Source organism: Scleropages formosus, chromosome 24, assembly GCF_900964775.1.
Source record: "Scleropages formosus chromosome 24, fSclFor1.1, whole genome shotgun sequence".
Lineage (NCBI taxonomy): Eukaryota > Metazoa > Chordata > Actinopteri > Osteoglossiformes > Osteoglossidae > Scleropages > Scleropages formosus.
This window is the reverse complement of record NC_041829.1, coordinates 21,438,475-21,446,098: the sequence shown is the minus strand read 5'-3', so window position 1 is coordinate 21,446,098 and position 7,624 is coordinate 21,438,475.

The following is a 7,624-nucleotide window of genomic DNA, read 5'->3' as shown; positions in this document are numbered from 1 at the left end:
TCGAGCCCGGCGCCAGTGAGTAGTATATCATATAAAATTTTATTGTGCGGCAGTGAGTCGGTGGGAAAGAGGGGTGAAAAGAACAAAATGGACACATGATTAAATACCAAAGCACACGTTGGCAGGCTGATGAAAAGCCCTGGGCTGGGGCGGAAGATGATGTTTGTGTTTCTAATCCTCCTCCTAGGATCCCGGTCATCCCGCTGCCACGTCCCGCAGCCTAAGGCTTTTTCCAGCCCAAACCCCATGCTGCACATCCTGCTAGAAGACACAAAAGAACAAATACAAGGACCCGAGGGTGTTGCCATGGTTACATACCTACTTGGCTTCGCAGATGGGCAAGAAGTTGCGTACGCGCGACAGCCGGACCCCGGGATGAGCGACCGGGTGCCAGGATATGAGGTATGGCACCTCCTAGAGACCAGGTTCTCTGCTGCTTTTTCGGGCTGAGCTCTGTATGGCAGCGTGAGTTTACCTCTAGTACTTGTGTACACAGAGGTGAAAGGTACTGAATACTCACACACATGCACACATGTACTGTTGGCATAAATTCACACGAGGTCAGTGAGAGTGGCGCACATTTTTACATAAACTCATGCTCGGGTCACTCAAACACGTTGCGCACCGCACACGTAATCGCCTTGTTTTCGTTTGTGTGGCAATCGTGCCAGTGAGCCGCTGACAATGGGTCTGGTGTTGAGCTTCAGCCGTGTGCGTTGACGTATCCAGATTATGAGGACGAAGCGCTTTAACACTTCCACTGATTCCTCCATCCTCAATATACTGTATGTGAAGGAAACAAAAGTAGCGATACAGCCGTAGGTATTTCCAATAATATGTCGGAGGAGTGGTTACGCAGCAGGTGGCGCTGGTGCCTCAGAGCATGTAGGCACTGAGTTGCGCTCATCCAGGGTGTACCTACTTCACTTGCTGTGTTTCCAGTATAGGCTCAGGACCACTGTACCTTGAATTACGCGAGCAGTTACGGACGGACAGATGAATATTCCTTACTTGGGTTGGTAGTACTATTACGGTGCTTCAGTGATGCTGGAGTACGGAACAGAGTGTCTGTAGAACACTGAATATTGTATTTATATTCAAAAAAGCAGGGTTGTCAGGGAGTTTGTGCAAAATGCTGTTAAATGTTGCACGACAGAAAAAACTGGTACGGCACATTTATATATGTGTATGACGTTTGTGTTTATGTGTGTCTTAGTGTTTTTCTGAGAGGTTACATTACATGTACATTTATTAATTTAGCAGAAGCTTTTCTTGAAAGCAACATAAACTCAGAGAAAACAAGAGTACATTTCACCAACAGACAGAGAGATGTGCAGAATTTGTTTGCTTTCCTGCTTCTGTGACAGTTTTATTAAGATGGCAGCACACATGGAGGCAACAGCTTGGTACTGCCATACTATAGTTTTGTTGCATCTATAATTTTGTTGTACTACGCAGCAGTACAATGACGACAAAGTCTTCGATTCAGTTCAGTTCAGTCTGAGTTTTGGTTTTTTCCCCACAGTCCGAAGTATATGTGTTTCAGATTAGTTGGGGATTTTAAATTGTCTGTAGTGTGTGTGTGTGTGTGTGTGTGTGTGTGTGTGTGTGAATGAATTAGTGTGTGTCTATTCCAGCTAGGGTGTCCTGTGCCTTACGCGCTACACTTCCAGGAATAAGGTCCAAACCACTGTGACCCTGAATTGGAAAAATGGGTACTGGCAATGAATAAATGAGTAAGTGAATGAATGAATGTTATATTCTCACTGTACTTCTCAGTTTCCTACACACGCAAACTTTGTACTTTGGTCTCTTTTTCACACTTTCACACTAACCTTGTGAAAAAATCTTTCCCTGTAAAAAAACAACTCCTTGTTTTTTTGGGTAGATTTTTTGCAGTTCACCATTTGCTTGTTTTTACTTGTTCTTGTTGTTTCTGCACTTTATAAGAGACAGAACCTGAGAGAAGCATTGTTTCCATGGCGATAACTCTTAAGTCAGAATATGTTGAAGCATGTGAGGGTGCGGTTCTGTGTGTTTTTCATTTTCTTGTCTCTCTGTATTGTTTTCTCTTTGTCTGTTGAGGGAGAGAAGTCAGTGTTCCCCTCTTAGCGGCACTGATTATTACCATTATTGTTTCCGGTGATTTCTACCCGACAGCTGTACAGTTTAACTGAGAGATCTACTGTTTCTAATTCAAGCTGCTGTTGTTTCTGTGGTATAGCACAGTGCAGAATTCCGGTGGTAAAGCACAGCAGGTGCCCCAGAGCACTGAAACCGGTCTTCGTTACCTAACACTGCACCTGTGTAAAATAAGAACAGGTGGGAGTCACATGTTAGTTCGTACGACATAATGGGATGTGTGAACACAAATAGTCCATCTGACAGTATGAGGTGACATGTAATAGATGTAATATTCAGGGCTTGCCTCTTTTCTACTGCAGATATTGCTCCTGGTACCATCGTACTTACAACTGTATCCCTCCGGAGACCCAAACTTATTTTTTAAGTTGAAATGACAAATTGGTTACTCTGAAAGAAGGAGAGTCAGGACTGTGCCAGAAATGTGACATTGATGCACAGTCAGCCACCCACACATTCACACAAAATTCTTTGTCTGCACACCTTCAAGGAATTACATCCCTTCCGTGTACAGTACAATACACATTCGGAGAGCACGATCATTTATATGTAGTGCTTCCTGTCAACCAGCAGAGGCCATTGCATGCCATACAAATGATATCAGAGGTACGAGTTTGGACAGTGGCTTTTGTTTTTGCAGCATTTTCTTTATTCATCTGTATAAACAGTTACAAAACTGGCAGGAATTTCTGTCAGAAGGAACAATGATAATGTTTCAGTGGGAGTATGTCTGTGTGTATATCCGTACACACTCAGGATATTTAGTTTGTTCTGTTGTGCTGTGTGTGTGGGACAAAGGAAGAGACACAGGTGTGACTCTCAGGCATTAAGTTGTGTGTATGTTAGAAAGCGTGATGTGTGTGTCTGAGTCAGATCTAAGAGAGAGAGAGAGAGAAAGATGAATATGGGTCTTTGAGTAACAGGGATGGACATGTTCACTACATGTGGGAATGAGTTGGAGGCTTTAAGGTAAGTGAAGGACACTTGTGACAGGGTTTATTCGGAAGTGATGTCTGGAACGCTGTCATTAAATGCCTACCACATGGAGCTCATTTATAAAATGAGGATTGCTGAGAAAGGTCTAAACATCTTAAAGATATCTTAAAGGGTAGAAGCATTCAAGTACAGCCAGACATTCAGAGCAAAAGCCTGCAGTCCCAAAAACGTATACAGGACAAGACTTTTCCACCAAGTCATTTAGTGCTTTCTATACCAGGCTGACTTAGGGGTGATGTATTTTGGGCAAGAATGACTCTGTACTGGTACGTTGTAGCTCAAACTATTATGCAGCTGCATATTCCAGCCCTAGCCATCTCTGTAGTATGGTTCATCTTAGTTATTTTCCTTCATGTCTGACAGCAGTGGTCAGTGATGTGGCAGCAGCGACAGAGCCCTCATAAATTGACTGTACACTGGGCTGTTCTAGGCCAGACTGACCGTAGTGGCACATTGTAATCACGACTAACTGCAGCGGTAGGTTATACCCCAGATTAATGCTTCAGTTGGATGTTATAGCCCAAACTGACTCTCCGGCAGTGTATTACTGCTCAGCTGACTGTCCAGTGACATTTTCTATCTTCAACTAAACCTCTGGTTGTATGTTGCACACTAAACTGTATCTGGAGTGGTATATTCCAACCCAGAATGATGCAAAATGACCCAGAATCCCAGCCCACTGGTATGCTCTCCTGCAGCATTATGTTCCACCACAAACTGACTTTGCCATGGTATGTTCCAGCCCAGAATGACTCAGCAATGGTGTGCTCCTTGTCTCCTGATTCCGCAGTGGTATATTCCAGCCCAAACTGACTCTGCACCATGCACCAGCTCAGACAGACTTGCACTAGGATTCTGTAAACCAGAATGATCCAGCAGCTGTTTTAGCAACGCTGTACAGGATGCAGTATTGTATTCCGTCCAAGGTGATCAGCTAACAAATTCACTTTACAGACTCTGCCCTATTACGCATTCTCTCCCAGTGGTACCATTTACCCCAGAATATCACTGCAGCAGTACATTTCAAGCCCATAATAACTTGAAGGATTCATCAAAGTAACACTCAGCAATTCTCAGCAAGAAAGGCAACTGTTCAGATCAGGTAGCACTGTGGCAAAGATTTGGGTGCTGCTGAGCTGACTGTTTCAGGAGGAAAAAGTGACACGAAAGAATCACTCCTGATGGTGGTGGGGGGGTTGGTCAGATACAAAGCGCCATCTGACTCCAGCAGCGTACCACTTGTTTCTTTGTTTCTGAAAACAATTTTCGTCATCATACGGTCTTAGTAGATAAATGCTGGATTGGGATACCACCTGCGTACGTCTGTTTAAAAGTGTCAAACTGTAAGCAATGTATTCACTATGCAAAAACAGCAACAATGATAATAACAATGAAATGTGGTCAGGATCTGTGGATTCTGTACTGTGGATCATAGACAGATATGTACAACTGTTTGCCTCCGGGGAGTTTGTGTGTTGTGTGCGTCTTCTGGACACTTGCATGTGTGAGCATATGGCCTGGCACACTTGAGAGCTTCACCAAGCAGAGAGCCTGAGAGGCCAGTCATAGACTAAAGAAAGGCAATACTGCAGGTTTGCAGGCTTCCTATGTGGCACGCACCCCCTGGCAGCAATGTTTGCGTAGTATTGGTAAAAAGCATTTTGTCTGGCTGCCTTTAGTTGGAGTCACATTCTACAATGAGACAGAGGCCTATGCTTTACGAGCACTCCTCCTATCCCCTCAGTTTTCAGCCCAAGTAGGTTTCCCTTCTCATGGGCAGCCAAAATTAATGTCCAAAAGCTGCTCTTATGGGTAAGTACCTCATACCAGCAGCTACAACCATGGTTATGAATTAAAATGCATTTGAAAGGCCATCTGAATAATGTCACCAGTGGAGACTAAGAACATGGAAAATTTTGAAAAAAGATTTCAGATTAGACATAGGAAGAATATGAATTTTATAATAACAAAATTATACTCGTACCTTGTGTTGCTAACATCTGAGTGAGGAATTTTGGGGAGGGTTATTGCATTTTCTTTGCCGTTCTGTTTTCTGTTTCTCTGTTACAGAACAAAACAGGCCTGTGTTTCCTCTTTTTGTTATTGATCAGCAGCAAAATACACTCAAAGTGGGAACTGGACAGGTAGCAGAAGGTGGATGTTTCTTCACAGCAGAACCTTTTCCGGGTGTATTTAATTAGCCAATTTTTTTATTTACTATAGCTATATCTGAAAGTTTTAAAGAACCTACCCAGCAAATAAATAGAGACAAGTGTGTGTTATTACACTTTTTAGAACTAGTCAGTGTTTGCTTGAGACTTTCATGTCTGCAGCTATGTCTCCTTCTCTTAATGTAATGCATAAATTGTACTTTTGCCGAGATGTACGTTGCTTTGGACAAAAGCGTCTGCTGAATGAATAAATGTAAATGTAACTAAAACTGATCAGATGCTGACAAACATGGTTATATGATGGACTGGTCCCATCCTTCTGCCCAGTTTTGTTGTGTCACAAATGAAACACACAGTCAGTGTTTAAGGTTAGACACTGTTTAATACTTTCTCCAACTTACTCGTCTTTCTCTATGATGCTCTTTCATTTCCCTGTGGCACCTAATGCACAAGAGGCAGACAGTACTGTCTCATGTGTAATGGGGATCACAACACATGTGAGAGTAAGAGAATCATCTTAAAATAGACCTAACTTTAAAGTTGTTTCATTCTAATAAAAGATAATAAAATAAACTGGCATCCCATCCACAGAGTTCCCTGTCTCATGTCCAGTGTTTGCAGCATAAACCCTAAAACCCTCACTGTATGACCTGTTGAAAATAGAGTAAGTATGTAAAAATGTTAGTTAATTTGTAATTCCTTCCTAAACTTCATCTGATATTTTTAACAGAACCTAACCCATGAACAAACTGAAGGATTAAGCTGTATTATTAAGTTTTTATTGATTGTGAAATAAGCAGCTAGACTTACGAACAATTCAGTTACAATTAGAGTTCTGGTCCCGGTTGAATTCCTAAGCTGAGGTACAGGTGTATAAAGACACTCGAATGCCTAAACAGTACCATCTAGTGACAGAGTAAATGGAGGATGTAGCTAATTTCCTATGACGCTTTCATCGCCATTTACTTGATAACATCATTCTTACCAAATGGCATTGCGGCCCAGAGAAACAAGCGACGTCAGTAAGAGGTATTACATATTTTACCGATCCTAGCAGATTAAGATTTCCACTTTGCTTGTTTAGACACTACATGTCTCCTCTAAATTACAGTCCAGTTTTGCATGATGAAAGCATTTCTTGTCTGAACATTATGTTTGTGTCTGGATGGCCTGCATATGATAAAATGTGTGAAAGTGTGTTCCTCCAGCACAAACGGTTATTGACTTTGGATTATATTTATTATACAGTGTTCATGTGAGTGATACTGGTTAGCATAATGTTAGCATAACATTATTCACATTGATTCTCCTAAAGGGGGTCTTCATCAGGTTTGCTTCTGTACGTTAGCATAGCTATTGTTTGTTACGACAAAAAACATGTACATACAGCAGTTTCACACAGATTTAAAAGCAGATTTCAAAACTGACTGCGACAGTTGTGGTTGTGACCCCTGCATCCCCCATCTCCACCAGGGCTGCACGTGCACCATTACTTGCGTGCTTTACTTCAAAAGTGAGAAGGAGAGCCACAGCGAAGAAACAGCCATGGAAAGTGTGTGATACTGACTGCGTCGGCACCCTGAGAAACTAAACCTACCCTTCCAGAAGTCAGCTGGGTGGTAATCAGATTAGTTTTTAATGCACATACTTTTTCCTTGTGGCAAGTCTGCTTATGATGCAAGATAGTAACAATTTTGCCACGTGTCACCACTTATCTGTATGTTCGTTTACAAGCCAGAGTTTAGTGAATATCCCCTTTCACATTGACAAAATGCTGTTTTAGCTAGCTACAAAGGTCATGAATTTCATGAGCTGAAGTTTCTTTCTAAGGCAAATTTGCAAAGTATAAAGTTAACTGTTTTCAAAGTATAAAATTAAGTATTCCACAATTATGTAATTACAAACCCTGACAGTATGTAAATGATGACTGTGGAGGTATTTGTAAATTATTCCTATCCCTCTTGAATAAACATGTGCAAAGTTAAACAAGACTTAAAGCGTGGAAGACATGGTAATATTTATAATCTCTAGCAAACTTAATGCATGCCAAAGTTCCAAATACAAAACTTACAGATCATGTTTTCACTGCATTGTAAAATATATTGCATAGTTTCTAAAATACGGAACTATTTCCACAAATATATGATCTTGTGCATATTATTTACAAAGGAGATGTGTTGCAGTGGAAGAGGTTACAGAAAGAGAGCTCTGCACTGGGAGGGATGCAAGGGATATGCTGTAAGGGCCTAGAAGGAATGATTCTGGTTCATGCATATTCATTATCAGCATCTTCTATGACACCTGATTCAGTCCTA